Source organism: Gracilinanus agilis, chromosome 1, assembly GCF_016433145.1.
Source record: "Gracilinanus agilis isolate LMUSP501 chromosome 1, AgileGrace, whole genome shotgun sequence".
NCBI classification, from domain to species: domain Eukaryota; kingdom Metazoa; phylum Chordata; class Mammalia; order Didelphimorphia; family Didelphidae; genus Gracilinanus; species Gracilinanus agilis.
Window position 1 is genome coordinate 273145401 of NC_058130.1, and position 21082 is coordinate 273166482.

Sequence of the window (21082 nt, forward strand, 5' to 3'; positions counted from 1 at the left end):
CCCCCACCTCCTCAGCTCACTCAAGTTACATTAAAAAATAGAATCCATTCTGAAATAGTTTCTAGAGATTCTTATCAGCACTTACACAATGAGAGCATTAGCTGGGAGAGAAATACACATTTATCTCTCTGAAAATTGCTAAGACCTAGACAAATTTATAGCATTTACATTGTGTTTATTCTCTATTGCTTCTCACACAAAAGTGTGTATGCATGTGTGCATGCATGTGTGTGTATGTGTGTGTGTATGTGTGCACATGTGTTTGTGTTGCTTATATGTTTCACTAAATAGGTCAGAATTACTTGTTTCCTATTCTTTTATCTGGAGTCACCCGCGACAATTTTCTACTGTTATTGCTGGGTGGAGTCAAGCTGAAATACTTGTTACTTTGGTTTTGCAAAAACCTAAGGGCTTTCTTTTTTTAGAGGAGGGAAAAGGGATGTATTAGGATAAGGTGTTTTTTTTTTTTTTTTAAATTATGAACTTGACAAACACATACATTTCCATATAAAAAGAAGAAAAAAGCAATGTTATATGAAACTGTCAGTCTTTATTTTTAAAAAGTTTGTTAAATTTAAGATGATAATCCCCTTCTGAACTTTCTGCTGCTCTCTTTTGTGTATTTATGTTTTCTTGATACTTTTTTCTTTCAGTACTGTTATTACTACTCTCCTCTTAATTCTTCACACAACAAACCACCCACCCCACCTTCCACCCCCACCCATAATAAAAGCCCTTCCATAAAACAAGTAGGTATACTTAAGTAAAACAAATCCAAATTATATACCACAATCTGTTCAGTCAGTGCTTTTGTTTTCAGTTTTTTACTACAATTAAGATCTCTGTGATGAATATATTTGCATATGTGGGTCTTTTCCTAAAGGGTCATTGGTGGGCAATGTTGGGATCATAATGAATGCCTTTGAATAGTCAGTCCACATTCAAAATCCCATTCAGTTTTACTGATGATGATAAAATTGAGACACATACACATCTGAAGGGGTTTGAGGTCTTATTCTATTTCCTTGAGTCCTTCTAGGTCTTTTGTCAAGAGATCAAGATTGGCCTTTAGACCAACATCCTTCTAGATGGCCTTTTGAAGCTAGAGTTTTTGACTTCTTAGGGTCCTATGCTTAGAAGTGATATTTCTGGGTCAAAGGATATGCAGGGTTGAATGACTTTTAGAGTATTGTTCCAAAGAGGTCTGGACAGCTCCACCAATGGTGCATTAATATGCTAATCTTCTCACAGACCCTCTAGTGATTATCATTTCCCTTTTTGTCATCATTGCCAATTTGAGTTGAGGAAGAATTTTAACATTTGAAATGCTACCTATTTACTTTGGGTCCAGTTAGAGCCCCTTTGAAAATAACTTGAACATTTTTATTGTATTAAATTGAACTAAATACAGTGGCTCTAGAACCAGAGAAACCGGTTTCTGGTATTTACTATTTATGTGATTTGGGGCAAATTAGGTAATCTTCCTGGGCCTCCCTCAGCTTCCCCATCTGCAAAATCAGGGGATGGGCCTGAATGACCTCAGAGGTCCCCTCCAGATACAAATCTATGCTCCAATCATCTAAGATCCTATTTTCCTAATCCAGGATTATCTGCTTTGTTTAAAGAAGCTAGCTAATGGGATAATCCAAATCCTACAGTAGGTGTTATTAATAATTCTTGTAATATTGACTTTATTGCATTCAGGACTCAGATTTAATTGTGATGTTTTCAATAATGTATGTTATATGTAATTGTGTGTTTTATGTATAAATGTGAAAAAGTAGAATGATATAGTGTATAAGGGTTGAAGCCTGTATCTTAGACAAGTCACTCATCATCTCCAGGATCTAGGAAACTCTTTAAATCTAGAAGTAGTAGAGAAGGTGCTGACCTGCATGTGAAGGAGTTTTCTCACTCAATATACCTTAGTGCATCAAGGAAATCAGAAGTCTAGTCTTTATACAAGTATAACAAGTCATAGAAGGAGTCAGAAGACTCAGTTATGTCTAATCCCAACTCTGCCACTACCTAGCTGTGTGAACTTGGGAAGAAAAGTCATTTCACTTCTTTCAAATGAGGGAACTGGACAAGATGACTTCCAAGGTTCCTTCTACCACAACACCCTATGATTCTATAACTAAGTACATATATAAGAGAAGAAACAATTCATTCACACCAATAGGGACTCTAGACCACTAATACATGCCAATATTCAACAGATAGCTTTATAATGCAATTAAATGCATTCTTCTCACAGCCTTGTGGGAAAGGTGCCTTCTAAATACCATGGGCAGCCCAATGGTATATAGCCTTCTAGACTTCCAAAGACTTTTCTTAAAGAAAACATGGATCTAAGTAAGTCAACAACATATATCTGTTTGGCCAGTGCTTACTCACTTTGTTTTCAGTTTGTTGTTTTTTTTTTTTTTTTACTGCAATTAAAATCTCTGTAATAAATATGTTTGCTTGTATGGGTCATTTCCTAAGGGTCATTGTTGGTTGGACTTTTTTTTTGTTGTTCTTCTTTAGTGGAGCTATTATGGAGTATTTAAGCCCAAGTTACAGTGGCCTGGACAAGTCCTAGTTTTGTTCCTGCTCCCAGTAAAGTTCTTGGCTTTCATAAAGTCATTACCAAGTGTCATTCTCTCTTCAGTCCATGCTTTGCTGAAGACATGGTAGTCCATTTGGATCCCCAGTTAGAATGCATCCTAGATTGAATGGCAAGAAAAAAAAAAGTTTTCCATTTCCCATATTACAGTTGACTAATTAAAATGAGATGCAGATGCTCTGCCACCTAGCAATTTTCACCTCACTTACTTTGGCTCCAATTATAGCCCTTCCCTACTGACTTACACTGTTTAAATTACAAAGTCAAAAGGAAATATGACAATTTACCTGTTTCTATTCATACATATAAGTCTAACACGTTACCCTTTTCTTAAACAGGGAATGTGATTATAGTCCTAGCCTTTACCCTGGAAACAAGGAGATACTTCTTCAGCCATTAAGTAAAAATAAAAACCAATAACGACTCTAGAAAGCCAACACATGTCAACGTTCAACAGATAGCTTTAGAACACAATGAAAAGCATTCTTTTCACAGGCATGTGGGAGGGGGCTGTGCCTTCTGAATACCATGTCTATTTGGTATGTGTGGCACTGCAGCCCCACCCTGATTTCTGGGAGATGTTTTCATACTATGTGCTGTATGTTAAAGTCATTTTCTAATTATGAACCTGGATTCTAGTAAATTCAGGAGGAGAGGAAACATGAACCATGAACTATGTATGACTCAGCAATCTGAGAGCAGAGAGGTGGTTAGAATAAACCTCTGACCCTAGGTCAGATATCCATTGATCATTGATCATTAAGTGTGGCTGTTATTTGAACTCTGTCATTGAATTGTAGGCCAAGGAGAAACAAGGACAAAAGGGGAGAAAATGACGGGCAGAGCACCTGGATGCCAGGCTCAGGGGATGTGGTTTCAGGGTCTGATGGCCTCCAGAGATATTGTATCCAGAGATACAAGTACGGAGCAGTAAGTGGAAAAGGAGACTTCATCAACAGGAATAGAACTAGCCTCCATAATTTGGCTAGTGGATTTGCTTTGGGTACAACTGGTACAAGAGGGTCAGAATTTGATCCCAGGTCTCCTTGCTGCATGTTGAATACTTGCAAATGGAAGAAAAGAGGAAGCTAATAGAACCATGGTGGCTCAGGTTATGTGTTATTCCTACATGATATAGGAATGAAATAGAAAATAGATATATTGATTAGGTTTGATAATATAAGGAATTTTGGAAAGATATTTATGAAACTGCAGAGTGAATGAGGCAAGAGAGTTCTGAGTATGAGCTTGGAACTTTGAAGAGAGAAGAGCAGGCAGAGTTCTGACAGTTGGTCTCTGGCTTCCTCACTGTGGAAATTCATCCTGAAGAAGAAATTGTCAGATCTGCTGTTTTGAGAGTTGTTTGTGGGAGGAAAAAGACTGAAGGCCTGCTTGCCTGAACTCTGAGAGCCATCTCAGAGCTACACTCTGGTCAGTTAGCCTCTGAGACATTGGGCTAACTGGCTCTGTTTAGTTGGAGACTGACTGTAACTATGGCTAGTTTAACTGACTGTTTAGTTGGAGATACTTTCTCATAAATAATTTACTCATAAACAAGGATTATAGATTAGATTTAGTCAGATGGTGTTTTTTATGGGTTTTTAGTCAGTGATAAGGAGTGTGAGAGTAGCTTAGGCTAATACTCAAGATGAAGAAATAAATTCGTTGTGAGGTGAAAGAGTGGAGAAATTAGTTGCCCTTAGATATAGGACATCCTAATTACTTTTTCATTATATATATATATATATATGTGTGTGTGTGTGTGTGTGTGTGTGTGTGTGTGTGTGTGTGTGTGTATGTGTGTGTATATATATACACACACACACACATACATACAAACTACTTGGATATATCCAAGTAGTTTGTTTACTGGCCCAGTGAAGGGAAATCACTATTGGCTTACCTCCAAGGAGGAGAGCTGAAAAATACTTTGTGACCATCCAGCAAAGTATATATCACAGTATCCTCCTTAATAACATCCTTTCATACTCTAATACTACAGTGAGGAATAGAGGACTTGGAACAAATATGATTCTTTTCGGAATTACCTTTCTAATCTTCTTTCTTTTCAGCATGCCAATGCTTAGTTATTACTTTTGTACCATTATGGAGTTAAAAATTAAGTTTAAGAAATGACATTCTTTTCAGGAATATACATTTAATGGCATGACAAAAATTGATACCAAGTAATTTTGTCTTTATTTTATCCCAGGAAATGGGAACAATTATTATGAAATTTTATATTCCTTTAGTACTTTAAGCTTTACAAAACACTTTCCCTGCAACAATCCAGGTACTTAGAATATAGGTATTACACCTATATTTTACAGGTGAGGAAAATGAGTCTCAGAGAGGTAAATTGACTTACTCATGGTTACATAGCTATTAGGAGTCAAAATCATTCTGCTCACTACAAAGTAAATACTCTTTCCATGACATCACACTGTCTTTTCTAGATGCCAGAATGACAGAAGCTGAGTATTAGAAGCATTCTCTGTAGCCGATTGGTCCAATCCATTCCTCAGCTACCACATTCCTGACAAGAGCCTATCCAGTGTCTGCTTGAATACCTTTAAGGAGGGGGAACCCACCAACATTTGAGACAGTCCATTCATGGTTTGGACAACTCTTCTTACCAGAATGGGACAACCAGGAGGTGCAATGAATGGAGTACTGGGCTTGGAATCAGGAAGACTTATCTTCATTAATTTAAATCCAGCCTCAAACATTTACTAGCCATAACCCTGGACAAATCACTTAATCTCGTTTGCCTCAGTTCCTCATCTGTAAAATAAGATGGAAAAAGAAACGACAAATGATTCTAGTATCTTTGCTAAGTATCTTTGCTAAGAAAATCCCAAAATGTGCTCATGAAGACGAAGACTCAAGCACAACTGAAACAACTGAACAATAAGAAATTACCAGGGAGGTTTTTCTGACATTCAAATGAAATGTACTTTTTGGCAAGTTCCATCCATTGCATCTGGTTCTATTCTTTGGGAGTCAAATAGGACAAATCTAATTCCCCCACACTCCTTTCATAAGCAGCCCTTCTCTTCTCCAGGCTTAGCATTTCCATTTCTTCCAATCAGTCCCATTATGATGTGAACTCAAGGATTTCCTCCAAGTTGGCCATCATACTCCAGATACTCTTCAACTTATCAATAACCTTTTTTTAATTTTTATTTTAAAATATTTTTCCACATGTACATAATTCATTTTCTTTCCCTACTCTTTTCCCTCCCCACTCCCAGAGCTGACAAGCAATTCCACTGGGTTGTACAAATGTTATCACTTATCAATATCCTTTTTAAACTCTATTGCCTAGAACTGAACACAATACTTGGGAAAAGGTCTGACAAGGGCAGAGTGTAGATGGACTATCATCTCTTTATTCCTGGAAGCTATAACCCTCTTAATTCAATCCATGATTACATTTGCTCTTTTGGCTGCCACATCACACTACTAATTCATTTAGAGCTTGTAGCCCAAAAAAAATCTAGGTCTTTTTCAGACTTCTGAAACTGATTTCTTTTTTTACCCAAGTATAAGACTTAACATTTATACTTTTTTTTTAAACCCTTACCTTCCGTCTTGGAGTCAATACCGTATATTGGCGCCAAGGCAGAAGAGTGGTAAGGGATAGACAATGGGGGTCAAGTGACTTGCCCAGGGTCACACAGCTGGGAAGTGTCTGAGGCCAGATTTTAACCTAAGACCTCCTGTCTGGCTCTCCATCCACTGAGTGACCCAGCTGCCCCCAACATTTATACTTCTTGAATTTTATCATATTAGTTCAATGCTTTAGCTGGTAAAGATCCTTTTGGATCCTCAATTGTCATCCAGCATATGGACTATCCTTCCCAGCTTTAGGCCATCTACAAATTTAATGAAAAGGCTATCTATGTCTTTCATCCAAGTCACTGACTTAAAAAAAATTAAATAGCAGAGGGCTGAACACAAATCTCTGGGTTGCTCCACTGGAGATCTCCTGCCAAGCTGATGTTAAGCCATTAATTCATATTTCTGTATCTGACCTTCTGAATCCTTCTAATTTTATCATAGCCTAGTCCCATCTCTCTATCCTCTCTGTGAGAATAATGTAACAATTTTGTAAAAATATAGGTAAACTATACCTACAGTATTCTCCCCATCTATCAGGTTAGTAATTCTTAAAAAAAAAAAAAAAAAAAAAAAAAAAAAAAAAAAAAAAAAAAAAGCTACTCTGGTATGATTTGCACTTGAAGTTGAGATGGTTCTTTGTAATCAACAACCATCACTTTAATGAAATGTAGACATTTTTGAAAAATTAAATAATAGTCACTGGACTATAGTTTTTTAGTCCGTTCTTTTGCCTTCTTTGAAAATTAGGACATTTGCCCTTCTCTTCTCTCATTTTCCATGACCTTTCAAATATTACTGATGATGGTTTAGCAATCATACCTTCGAATTCTTAAAGACATGGTTCATCTAGGTTAGGTGATGTGAATTTTTCAGGGGCAATTAGATTCTGATCTTGGATATTAGTTTCCATTTACCATTTTTGTTCTGTTATTTCCAGTGTAAAGGTTATTTTTCTTGGCAAAGAAAATGGAAGCAAAGTAGAACTTGAACAGTTGTATAGTCTCTGCTTATTATATATTATTACTATCCATCCCAAGTAAAGGTCCTGACCCTTTGATTATCCTTTTTTCCCACCCAATATGGCTATTCTCACCCTTTCTATTGACCTTGGTTTCCCTTCCTAACTTAAATTCATTGTGAGCTTTAGCATTTCTGATGCTTAAAAAAATACACAAAAAACCCTTACCTGCTGTTTTAGAATCAATACCATGCATCAATTCCAAGAGAGAAGAGTGGGAAGAGCTAAGAAATTGGGCTTAAGTTATTTTCCCAGGGTCACTTAGGTAGGAAGTGTCTGAAAGACAGATTTGAATGCAGGATTTCTCATTTCTGGGCCTGGTTGTCTATCCACTGAGCTGAACCACTTCTGATATTCTGACAAGCCCAAACTTAATGTTCATACTCTGTTACCTCACCTTCCTTGTCTTTTGTATATATTTTTTAAAAGACCTAGTTAGTGAGTTTCTTGTGCATCCACATCAGACTATCCAAGAAAATCCCATTTTTTCCCTCCTCAGTGGAATTGTTTACCTTTGTGTCTTCAAAATTTCATTCTGATATCAACAAGCTAACAAACAAAAGTCACATGATTATCTCAATAGATGCTGAAAAAGCCTTTGACAAAATACAATGCCCATTCCTATTGAAAACACTAGAAAGTATAGGAATAGAAAGACCTTTCCTAAAAATAATAAACAGTATATATCTAAAAATATCCACCAGTATCATATGCAATGTAGATAAATTAGAAGCCTTCCCAATAAGATCAGGCGTGAAACAAGGATGCCCATTATCACCTCTATTATTTAATATTGTACTAGAAACACTAGCAGTAGCAATTAGAGAAGAAAAAAATCAAAAGTATTAAAATAGGCAATGAGGAGACTAAGCTATCACTCTTTGCAGATGATATGATAGTCTACTTAAAAAAATCCTAGAGAATCAACTAAAAAGCTAGTAGAAATAATGAACAACTTTAACAAAGTTGTAGGATACAAAATAAATGCACATAAATCATCAGCATTTCTATGTATTTCCAATACATTGCAGCAGCAAGAGTTAGAAAGAGAAACACCATTTCAAATCACCCTAGGAAATATAAAATACTTAGGAATCTATCTAACAAAACAAACACAGGAATTATACTACAAAACACTTTCCAAACAAAACTAGATCTAAACAATTGGAAAAACATTGAGTGCTCATGGGAAGGATGAGCTAACCTAATAAAAATTACCATTATACCCAAATTAATTTACTTATTTAGTGCCATGTCTATCAAACTAACAAGAAACTTTTTTACAGAATTAGAAAAAAAACTACAACAAAGTTCATTTGGAAGAACAAAAGATCAAGAATATCAAGGGAAATAATGAAAAAAAAAGGTGAAGGAAGGTGGCCTAGCAGTACCAAATATTAAACTATATTATAAAGCAGTGGTCATCAAAACAATATGGTACTGGCTAAGAGACAGAAGGGAGGATCAGTAGAATAGACTTGGGTTAAGTGACCCCAGCAAGACAGTCTATGATAAACCCAAAGAGCCCAACTTTTGGGGCAAAAATCCACTATTTGACAAAAACTGCTGGGAAAATTGGAAAACAATATGGGAGAAATTAGGTTTAGATCAACATCTCATACCCTACACCAAGATAAATTCAGAATAGATGAATGACTTGAATATAAAGAAGGAAACTATAAGTAAATTAGGTGAACACAGAATAGCATACTTGTCAGATCTTTGGGAAAGGAAAGATTTTAAAACCAAGCAAGACTTAGAAAAAATTACAAAATGTAAAATAAATAATTTTGATTACATTAAATTAAAAAGGCTTTGTACAAACAAAAACAATGCAACCAAAATCAGAAGGGCAACAACAAACTGGGGAAAAATATTTATAACAAAAAACTCTGACAGAGGTCTAATTGCTCAAATATACAAGGAGCTAAATCAATTGTATAAAAAAATCAAGCCATTCCCCAATTGATAAATCGGCAAGGGACATGAATAGGCAATTTTCAGATAAAGAAATCAAAACTATCAATAAGCACATGAGAAAGTGTTCTAAATCTTTTATAATTAGAGAAATGCAAATCAAAACAACTCTGAGGTATCACCTCACACCTAGCAGATTGGCTAAAATGACAGCAGGAGGGAGTAATGAATTTTGGAGGGAATGTGGCAAAATTGGGACATTAATGCACTGCTAGTGTAGTTGTAAATTGATCCAACCATTCTGGATGGCAATTTGGAACTATGCCCAAAGAGCACTAACCGAATGCCTGCCCTTTGATCCAGCCATGCCATTGCTTGGTTTGTACCCCAAAGAGATAATAAGGAAAAAGACATGTACAAAAATATTTATAGCTGCGCTCTTTGTGGTGGCAAAAAACTGGAAAACAATGCTTTCAATTGGGGAACAGCTGAACAAATTGTGGTATATGCTGGTGATGGAATACTATTGTGCACAAAGGAATAATAAACTGGAGGAATTCCATGCGAACTGAAATGACCTCTAGGAATTGATGTAGCGTGAAAGGAGCAGAACCAGGAAAACATTGTACACAGAGACTTAGTAAAATCGAATTTAATGGACTTCTGTACTAGCAGCAATGCAATGACCCAGGACAATTCTGAGGGATTTATAGAAAAGAATGCTACCCACATTCAGAGAAAGAACTACAGGAGTGGAAACACAGAAGAAAAAAAAATGCTTGAACACATGGGTTGATGCCAACATGTTTGAGGATGTAGACCTGAAATGACCACCCTGGTACAACTATCAATAATATGGAAATAGGTCTTGATTGATGACACATGAATAAACTAGTGGAAATGCACATTGGCTATTGGGGGGGGAGAGGTTGGGGCGGAGGAAGTAAAAACATGAATCATGTAACCATGGAAAAAATTTTTATAAAAAAATTCATCCTGGACTATCTTCTTTTGTAAAATTAATCTGTTGAATCTTATATATTTTTCCTTTGAACCATTTTGAATCTGATTTCTTAAAATCTATGATGTATGTAAAACTATGTCTGGATTTCCTTTCTATCAGAAACTCTAGGAAAAAGTGGTAATTTCTCAATAAGATTCTCATTATTTCTGAACTGTTAATGAAAATTGGATCCAGAAGAGAATCTTCCCTTAGTTTTTCCACTTACTTTAAAATATATTATTAGTTGCTCTGCTTTTTGAGAGACAGAGACAGAACTGCTACAGATGTCTAAATAAATCAGTTGCCCATTATAACTACATTATGCTTCTCTGTCAGGCATATGATATACTTTTCAAGCCCCCCACCTGGTTCTTTTTCCTAATCTGGTGATCTCTAGTATGCTTTTCAATAACAAAATCATTTCTATATCTCCCTATACTAACTTTCACACAAACTTTTTCTTCCATACTCTCCTACTACATTTCCAGATTTCTTTGCATTATTTACTATTCCTTCTTAAAATACAAATCCATCCCACCCACCCCTTTACTTATCCTGTTTCTTTAATAAGATTTATCTATCTAGAATGATATTTTAGTCATGGATTTCATCCAACTAGATCTCAGTGATACCTATGAGATCAACTTTTCCTCCTTACATAGTGGCTTCTATTTGCTCTTATTGCCAGAAGTTTAGACATTTGTGTGTAAAACATTTGGGACTATGGATTTTACCACTATCACTTTTCTTGGGCTTTGTCTCCTGTGAATTTCTAGGTACTACAACTGTGACTCTTCCTTCATTTAGCTCATCTCTATGGTATCTAGCTTAGGGGACATACAAAGGTAGTCTGCGTCCATTCTTTTTTTTGTATAATGCTCTTTTTATTAGATTTGCAAAATTCTGTTAGATGGTCTCCATCTTTGGCCAGGAATCTGTCAACACTAAGCATTAAGCCATGTTCTGAAAGTTTAAATACCATTCTCAGATACCACCTTCCCTTCCCAAGTCAACTTTTATTTTCTGTATCCTTTGCTTCCAATTGTCAACAATAAAGAAAATCTAGCCTATATTCCTATAGTTTTCAGTTTCTTGTGGAAACTGGAAATTTAACTAGCCTATACCCCTTTTTTGGCACCTCAAGACAACCTTCAGATTTTAAAGCAAATCTCTGAACCTATGAATTGTATCTCTCGGAGGCAATGAGTAGTCTTCCCTACAATTCTGGGAAACATTGTACCTGTGCTGTGCAGCCATTCTAAAGATCTCATGGTGACTCCTATAAGACCTGGCTCTTCTCTGGACTGAGGATGGAGTCCATCAAATGAGATGGGCTTGAGAAAAGGATATCATAAGGAACATAAATAGGAAGGGGAAAGAAGTGCCTTCTTGCCTTTGAACCTTAGGCAGAGGAGGTAGTAGGAGAGCACTGGTGTGCCCACAGTTGGATGGTGGGGGTGTGGGAGTAGGCAGCTAGGAGAGTGCCAACAAGGGTGAGCTGGCTTGGGGTTGGCTAGGGGATTGCTGGTGCGCACATACATACAGTTGGGTTCAGAGCTGGCTAAGGGAGCACTGGTCTGCCTGAGGTCTGGTTATGAGGAGGCTGCTAAGGAAATGTCTGGCTGTAGGAGGCTGGTATCTTTTTGTTCTCTGGCCTGATTTTTATCATTTAATAAATATAAATTAAAATACAATCTCTAGAGAATTTTAATCTTAACAAGATTGAAATCTTTTGTAATATTTTTTAGATTTCTTCCAGGAGTATCATTTGTGCCCAAATGAATCACCAGAGGTAGGTAGTTGTCATCCATTTTGATAAATGTTGGGATTTTTTCTGTTAAATCTTGATTGCATGCCCCTATGAAACAATAGACCTCTCACCTTTATTAATGCCTAGGAATTATGAGTGGGAAATCACCAATTACTCCTCCTCCTTCTCTTTCCTCTTTACCCTGACCCTTAATTGCTGGTCTCCTATTACTGTTTTTCTGTGGTTGTACTATATCATACCCTTTAAAACCAACCAACAAACAAAAAAACCTCTTGCCTTCTGTCTTAGAATCAATACTAAGTATCAGTTCCAAGGCAGAAGAATGGTAAGGGCTAAGCAATGGGAGTTAAATGACTTGCTCAGGGTCCCAGAACTAAGAAGTACCTGAGGCTAAATTTAAATCCAGGACCTCCAGACTCCAGGCCTGACTCTCTTTCCACTAAGCCACTTAGCTACCCCTACAATAGTATTATTTGAAAAGTAGTATCTAGCTCTCTCATCTTTATGTGGGAGGCTTAAATCTGTTTAGGAACTTTAAGTAGTACCTTGTTCTTCCTTTTCCTTTCATCTCTGTGTAACACTCTCTTACTCTGTAACCTTTGGACTAGGTTCAAATCTCTTCTTCTCTCTTTTGGACCCCCTCCTCTCCACTGAAATCTCTTTTCTGTTTCCATTACTAGCTGTCCATTGTACCTAACATGCTAGAGGATAGAGAGATGCCCCTGCAGGTCCTTCAGCATCACCAGATGGGAGATGAGACTTGAATCAATGATAAAAATCACTGACTAGGGTAGAAATACAAATATACTCTCAGTGTAAATCATTGCTCAGTTCCTCCTATTTTTCTGAGCTCAGGGATTATCATAGCTAAATAATTCATCTTTAAATGGCTAACCATTGGTGATGATTTTTTTTTTTCACTTGGTTGGTCCTCAGACAACAAGTTCAGTTTACCTTTGGTCTTATATTCAAAGACTTTCCAGCAAGTTAGAACTTGCCCACCTTATAATCTGTAAGCATAATTTTTAAGAACCTTAGGTCTTAATCAGGGGTATGCGGTTAAATGTTTAACAATCCAGCTCTCTAAAGAGTAAAAAAGCATGATGTTAAAGTTTAAACTTCATTATCAACACTTTCTTAAGGCTAGACAATCACCAAAACAATAATTCAATCCCTGATTTGTAGCTTTTGCCAATTTCTGAGGTGCAAAAGCTCACACAGAAAACTTAAGGACAATCCTCAGTTGGTCAGAGCTGGCTCCAGGACATCCCTGGTATTTGAAAAAGGAATTAGAAGATGTATTGGACTTCTGTTTGGACTCAAAGGGCAGGACTAGGAACAATAGTCAGAGATATATGAGAGTTGGATTTAGATCTGATGTAAGGAAAAACATTTCCCAACAATTAAAGTGAAATGGGCTTCTTGAGTCAGTGGTCTCTAAGTAAGGCTAGGCCAGGAATATTTTAGTGTTTGTAAATGTTCTTAGGGGCAGATATATGGCATGGTAGATAGAATGCTGGGCTTAAAGTCAGGAAGACACATCTTCCTGAGTTCAAATCTGGCCACAGATACTTACTAGCCATGTGACCTTAACCCTTTTTGTCTCAGCTCATATCATATGAGTTGGAAAAGGAAGCAGCAAGCCAATCTTTGCCAAGAAAGTCCCCAAATGGGGTCATGAAGAGTCAAATATGACTGAAACAGCTGAACAACAACAAAAGGTTCTTAGTCTTTTTTTTGTGTGTGTCATGGACCTTGTGGCAGTCTGGTGAAACCTTTGTACCACTTCTCAGAACAATGTTTTTCAAAAATTAACTATGTAGGGGCAGCTGGGTAGCTCAGAGGCTTGAGAGCTAGGCCTAGAGATGGGAGGTCCTAGGTTCAAACCTGACCTCCCCCACTTCCCAGCTGTGTGACCCTGGGCAAGTCACTTGACCCCCATTGCCTACCCTTACCACTCTTCTGCCTTGGAATCAATACATAGTATTGACTCCAAGACGGAAGGTAAGGGTTTAAAAAAAATAAGAGTCATACAAGTTTGTTTGTTTTTTTTAAGTTTATGGAGCTCACGTTAAGAAGTCATTGTATACAAGGGAATTCTTTTGCTAGTATGGATTGAACTGGTTAGCTATTATGAGGTTCCTTTCCACTCTGAAATTCTGTGATTTATGGTCAAAGGATATGAACAGGCAGTTTTCAGAAGATGAAATCAAGCTATCTATATAGTCATATGAAAAAATGCTCTAAATCACACTTGATTAGAGAAATGTAAATTAAAACCACCTCACGCCTACCAGATTGGGCTATATGGCAGAAAAGAATTTGGTGGAGGGGGTGTGGGAAAATCAGTTTACTAATGCACACAGTTGATGTAGTTATGAATTGATCCTACCATTCTGGAGATCAACTTGGAACTATGCCCAAAGGGCTTTAAAATTGACTCAGCAATACCACTACTAGGCCTATATCCCAAAGAGATAAAAAAAAAAGTGGAAAAAGACCTATTTGTACAAAGGTACTTATAGTAACTTTTTTTCATGGTGACAAAGAATTGGAAGCTAAGGGGATGTCCATCAATTAGGGAATGGTCAAATAAGTTAAGATATGTGATTATAATAGAATACTATTGCTCTGTAAGAAATGATGAGGACGATTTCAGGAAAAAACCTGAAAAGACCTACATGAACGGATGCAGATTGAAGTGAATAGAACCAGGGGAACATTGTACTTGATAACAACAATATCATATGATGAACAATTGTGAATGACTTTGCTATTCTTAGCAGTATGATGAGAGTGATGAGTATAACTATATTTTAATTTCTTCATTTTTTTTGTTTGTTTGAGTTCTCTTCCACAAAATGACTAATATTGGAAAATATTTTGCATTATTGCACATATAAAATCTGTATCAGATTGCTTGCTGTCTTGGGGAGCAGGGAAGAAAAGCGGGGGAGGGAGATGGAGAATTTGGCTCAAATTTTAAAGAAATGAAGATTGAAAACTATTTTTATGTAATTGTGGAAAAAAATAAAATATTAAAAAAGAGAAATTCTAAGGGTTATAGTTCTGTGAGTATTCTGAAGATTCTAGTTATCTTGTGAGTCTGTGTCTTAGGCTGTTATTAATTAAAACACTAGAAGATGGGGCATTTGCATTGCTCTTCAACCAGACTTGGCTGTGCATGAAAATTCTGCTCTGAGCTCTGTCTTAAGGAAGAGGATATGAGAATCCTTTGGCTCAGCTTCCTCTTTCCCTGCTTTGTAGAATGTTCCCAGTTATGTTGTTGGGATCAGCACTTTGTAGACACAGGAAGGAAACAATGTATTTACCCTTGTTTTTTAATGATGGAAAAATATTTGAGTACGGCGTCCTTAAAATAGAATGTATATGCTTAGTTTGGAGGCTTCAATACTGCAGCCAACTCTACTGGGACAGAACTTGAGAGTGGTTTTTTTCTTTGGATGATCTGGAGTAATTGTATAATGTAGGTTCCCTTGTGATGGCTCAGCCTTGTAGCAGGGATGCTTACAATGCACCATTTTCCTAAACATGATTAGTTTTGATATTTTGGTCACCATTAAAAAAGGTTCCTTTTTCCTGACACTGCACCTGATTTCCAATTGCAAGGTCAGGATCTTCTCTCTACAAGACGAAAAACTCATTTGGAATGTATGCCTTGCCCTTGCCAACAATGGTTCCACTACACCTGACTTTTTTGTTAGACAAAGAAATTACTTTAAGTTAATGCTAGAGATCCACCAATTCTCATACTTCTTTCCTACACACACTCAAGTCCTCCATCATCATTAACAGGAGGCTGAAAGAGTGACTTTCTCTGAGCTTGACTCCAAAGACTTTTTGGTGAATTTCTTCTTATTTTCCCCCAGGTCAAGAAACTTTTGGAAATCCCACTCATATTTCTCTCTTGCTGGTTTCCTGAGATTGTCATTGTCCCCAATATCACCTTCAACTCTTTCCATTGAAAACCACCAATGAAAAATGCCTCTTATTTCATAGTTACCTTCTTTTCCCCCTCATTAGTTTTTCCTACTAGAGCCATTACTTTAGTCCATTAGCAGGACAGATGATTGGCTCTGGGGACAATGTTAATGATGGTCTCTAGAGAATCCTCTGTCACTGAGTGATTCAACAAGGAAAAGGGGTAGCTGGCTACCTTCTTCACAGACTCAGGAACTCTTGGGATATAGGATGATTGTTTCCCTCTGTCTTCTTTAGAAAGTTTCTTCCGTATCACTCTACCCACATTCTCCACTTGTGGTGGACAATTTTTGAACTAGGAAGTTTACAAGGGAGGCCGGTTCTATCCCACTCCTGATTCCACTAGTTAAGCAGGTAGGAGGCCACATGTGCTAGCCCTTTTCTGCAGACATAGAGATTGGGTCTCTGTGATATATTCAGTCTTAGTCAGAGAAGGGCGATGCCTGGGGTGAGGGTGTGGAACTCAAAATGCACTACTAAATACTCGTCTCTTTGGCCGCTAAAAGTGCTTCAGCTGGCCTCTTTTCAGCTCCTCAGATTTCATTTCCATTTGCTAGGAGACATCTGTAGCATTCTTCGGTCCAACCATATTTAATGTACATCAGTTCAGCCCTAACCCTCTGGCAGGGTCAAGCATAGCCTACAGCAATCCTGTTCTCCTGGCTTTTTTCACCACCATCAAGCACCCTGGGGGCGGGCGGAGTTTGGGGCAGCAACATACAATAAATACACTAACTGGAATGTTGAAGGTCCCCATCTGGCGGACAGTTCCTATAGATCAAAGTGGCCCCTTCCCTTCCCTCCTCCCACCCCCATAGAACTGAGACGTGTCAGCACCTGGCTTCAAGGAAAGCATGAGGCCTGGCTTACAAAATCCCAGCCCCCAGCTGTCACTAGGCTCCGCCAGAAAGAGGATTATTCCCTTAATCGTGTTATTTTGTTACCGAAGTACTTTTTCTTTCTCCCTCTTTTTCTCTTGAGAAAAATGGACTGGAGTCTGAAATTGTAGGTGCCTTGTGACACTTTTAGTTCAATTGCTAATGAAATGTCTGAATTCCTTCCTGAAAGAGCTTTTGTCTTGAGGCCAAGGAGTTCTGGAGTATCTAGTTTGGCTTCTGCCTAATTAGGGAACGAAAGAAGTTTGTGTTTACTTGAAGGTCCCCTTAAGGAGCTTGGGTAGGGATAGGGCTGTGTGTACACACACAGTGTGTGTGTGTGTGTGTGTGTGTGTGTGTGTGTGTGTGCTTAAGGGATGTTGTCTAGAGGCAATGGGACCAGAATCTGCCTAATACACTTACATGAAAATGAACAGAATACCTAACCTGTCCCATATTTTAGAATAATGAATGGGAAGTTGTGCCAAAAGTTGAACAAAGTGTCTTTATGCCCTTCTAGCTAGAGGTGGGGAGGGCGATGGGTAAACGAAGGGAAGCATGTCTCAAGTCTCAACTTGGGGAATTCCGGGAGTAAGGGTTAAAATATAGGCTGCACCTGTTTAGGCTATGTCCTCTCTTCCCCAGAACTTAAGCACAAAGACGACTTAAATAAAGACTATTGGAACCATATATTAAGTTACAGGCAAATGCCACTTAACCCCCCTCTTCCCATCCCCCCAAAACCCCAGAAAGAGCAAGAAAGAGAATGGGTGTATCTTGCTGGAGGACATAGAGGGAGAACATGAAGGACTTAGTATGTTCACTTGTTAGGTTTTCAAAATTTGAAATACAGCCTTTAGGGCAGAATCATACCTTCTTAGAATGGGAAGAGTTGAGATATCATCTTAGACAACGGCTAAGAATAGATGTAGCAGCTAGCTAGATGGTGCAGTAAATAGTGTGTCGAGACTAAAGTCAGGAAGACTCAAGAGTTCAAATCTGCCTTCAAACACTTAGTAGGTATGTGATCTGGATCAGTTACTGAATCCTGTTTGCTTCTGTTTCCTCACTTGTAGAAAAATGGACTGGAGAAGGAAATGGCAAACCACTCAAGTATCTTTTGCCAAGAAAACCCCAAATGAGGTCAAGATGAATTGGAGTGATTAAAACAACTGAAGAACAAGAACAGACACACTAATAGAAAGATCTGGAATTAGACTGATTAAAAGAAATACTAGGTTTGAATGGTTTCTAAGGATGTAGTGAAGTGATTCCAAAGGCTAAGTCAACACATCGATGAAGCAAAAAATCTCTCTACTATATCTTCAACAAGTGGTCACATAACCTGCATTTAAAGATTTAAGGCAGCCAGCCCATGGCACTCTGGGGCAAATCCGAGGGTTAAGTTTTTCCTTATATAGAATAGAAATATATATCTTCCCCTTTTTAACTTTCTCCTCTAAGACCTGGTTCTGATTCTGGTCCTTGAGGTGTAGCATTATAAATCTAGTCCCTTTTCCACTCAACAGTACTTTCAATATTTATCTCCTTTTCACCATCTTTGCATGGCATAGTTTGGAGTGCTATTCTGGTCACTTTCATGATAAACGTTAGCTTCCTTTCTAAAATGTGTTACCAAGAGCTAAAGACATTTTTGATTGAACCAAGAGTGAATGCATTCATGTGCCTTTCCTCACATGCACATTGTCATTTTCCTTTTTGGCTTCATTGCCTGTCTGATAGATATAAAGTAGAACCTGAGTTGTGGAAAGTGTTTTAACATTTGAAATGTCACCCATTTCCTTTGACTCCAGTTATAGCCCCTTTGAAAAGAATTTGAACACCCTTTTGGTATTATTTTATTTATATTAAAGTATTGTTCTGGCAAGGGCATTATTGAAAACAGGTGTGATTCACTTGTGTTTTCTAAAGGTTTTGAAAATAACTTTGGTGCTGCTGTCTGTACCCAGCTTCCCAGATCATTTGGAAGACATGGGCACAACAGGAAGCTATTTCCTAAAAGACAGTGTAGGCTACCATAACAATTATATTACAGGGGTTAGGCCTAAAATATGTGATAGGATTGGGAATGTTCTAACCTCTAATTGACTACAAAAAAAGATCAGAGCTAATAAAAATATAGGGCAAGATTAAGAGGCAGAAAATCCTGGCTCAGAAAGACCTGAGTTCAATCTCTGACATACACATAAAGGCTTATGGAGAAGGTTCAATTCCCCCCTTTCAGTGGTTTTAGCCATACAATGTAATTACAAATGCTGAGATTGGTGTTAACAGAATGTTAATACCCTATCATCCCTTTAGGAAGTATGAACACCTCTCTGACAAGTCAGAAGGGAGGAAAGGAATAACTTTCAACTGCCATTGAATTAACAAAATTCGGCCACACCTTTGCTGGGCTTTAAATAGCTAAACCCTGGGGACAGATGGCAGTTCAAGAGCTTAGAGCAAAAGAAGAAGGGAGAGACAAAGAATCTAGTTCTTCACTTCTTGGGGGAGGGGGAGAGGGGATTTTCTCTTCTTCATTCCTCCTCTACCACGTTGGTCACTGTTTAGTTGGCTTCTTGACAAAAATACCGGAGTGGTTTGCCATTTATTTCCTCTCTAGCTCATTTTATAGATGAGAAAAATAAGGCAATCAGTGACTTGCTCAGGGTTTCACAACTAATAAGTATCTAAGGTGGGATCTGAACTCAGCCTCCAGGACTGGCATTCTATCCATTGTGCTACTTAGCTGTCCTGACACTGTATTTAGTACTATTTGCCCTTGGAGATAGCCCTTCCAGCAACTGAATGGAGAGCTCAAAACACTGTTGACCAAGCAGAGACACAATCTGGATGGACATGGATATAGAGAAATAATCACAGGGAGGAAGCAGGTTTGAGGAGAGATATCTAGCAGCAGAAAAACATAACTGGCTTTGGACTGAAGAAAGAACGAGTTCTGGTGTGATAGGACCTTTTCCTGCTGCAGCTTCTCTGACAGAGCTTCCTGGTCTAGAAGCATAAAAGTTCCCAGTTGCTTGTAGTTGGAACCTTTCTAACCTGACGGGTGCCTGAGATATACAAAGTCACCATTACCATACTCTGATGGCCTACTGACTTACTGACTAGATGATGGAGACGACTGACTTACAGACTTGCATCCAGGGAAACTAAGTTCCACTGAACCCTTGCTGTGTTTGGGCAAAGTAAATTTCCTTTGATAAATTTATAATAACTTAAGAGGTTTTTTTTTGGTCTCAACATTGAATTTGAACTAAGAGGGTACTAGTGTTAGAGCAATAGCTACAACACTTGGCAATCTTTTGCTGTTGTTGTTCAATTATGACCTCATTCTTACTGGAGTGGTCTGCCATTTCCTTCTCCAGCTAATTTTACAGGTAAGGAAACTGGTGGGGTTAAGGGACTTGTCCAGGGTCACACAGGTGATAGATATCTGAGACCAGATTTGAATTCAAGGATGAGTCTGCCTGATTCTAGGCATGGCACTCTGCACTATCGCACTATTTAGCTACCCTAGCAATCTAGAGTAGAGCTTAAGAGAGAATGTTACAAAGAGAGAAATGACTTGCCAGTGTGACCAGCTTTAGCCACATGTGTTCACTACCTATGTGCATCACCAGTATTGCATTCCAGGTTTGTATCCATTCTTCCTCTAGAGGCTGCATATATTTTGTGGATGACTGTGCCCAGGTTTCAGGGACAGAGGAGGAGGAATGTTTTTATGGTTGTTTTACTATGCCATCGTTTTAAGTGTCTTAATCAATTAACCATATCTACTGACTTATAATTAAGGGGAAGCACACAGGTAGGGGCTCACAAAGTAGAATTTTTAAAAGGTTTCTCCACTACTAAAACCTAAGCCTGGTAGCAGTAGTTGCCCCCTGGGGACCCAGACCATGAGTGCAAAAAAAAAAATAGGTTAGAGGAATAGATGGGGTAATTGTCACTTAACCTCTTAGTGACCCCAAGCAATTCTCTAAGATTATAAGTTATAGAACAATTACTGATACACAACGATAGAGGGATTTTCTTACCAGGAGTTTTCCACACTAATAAAATAATGTCTCAGATTTTAAAAATTAATTTAAAATGTGGAACTAGCCATTTAAAAAGTCCGCTGTCCCATTTCTGAATACCCAGAAGGGAGAAATACCAAATGATTTGTACTAGCTCAACATGTCATGCAAAACAAAAATCAGATGCTGGATTTCCACAGGCCCCAAACCAAGTACTCTGGGTT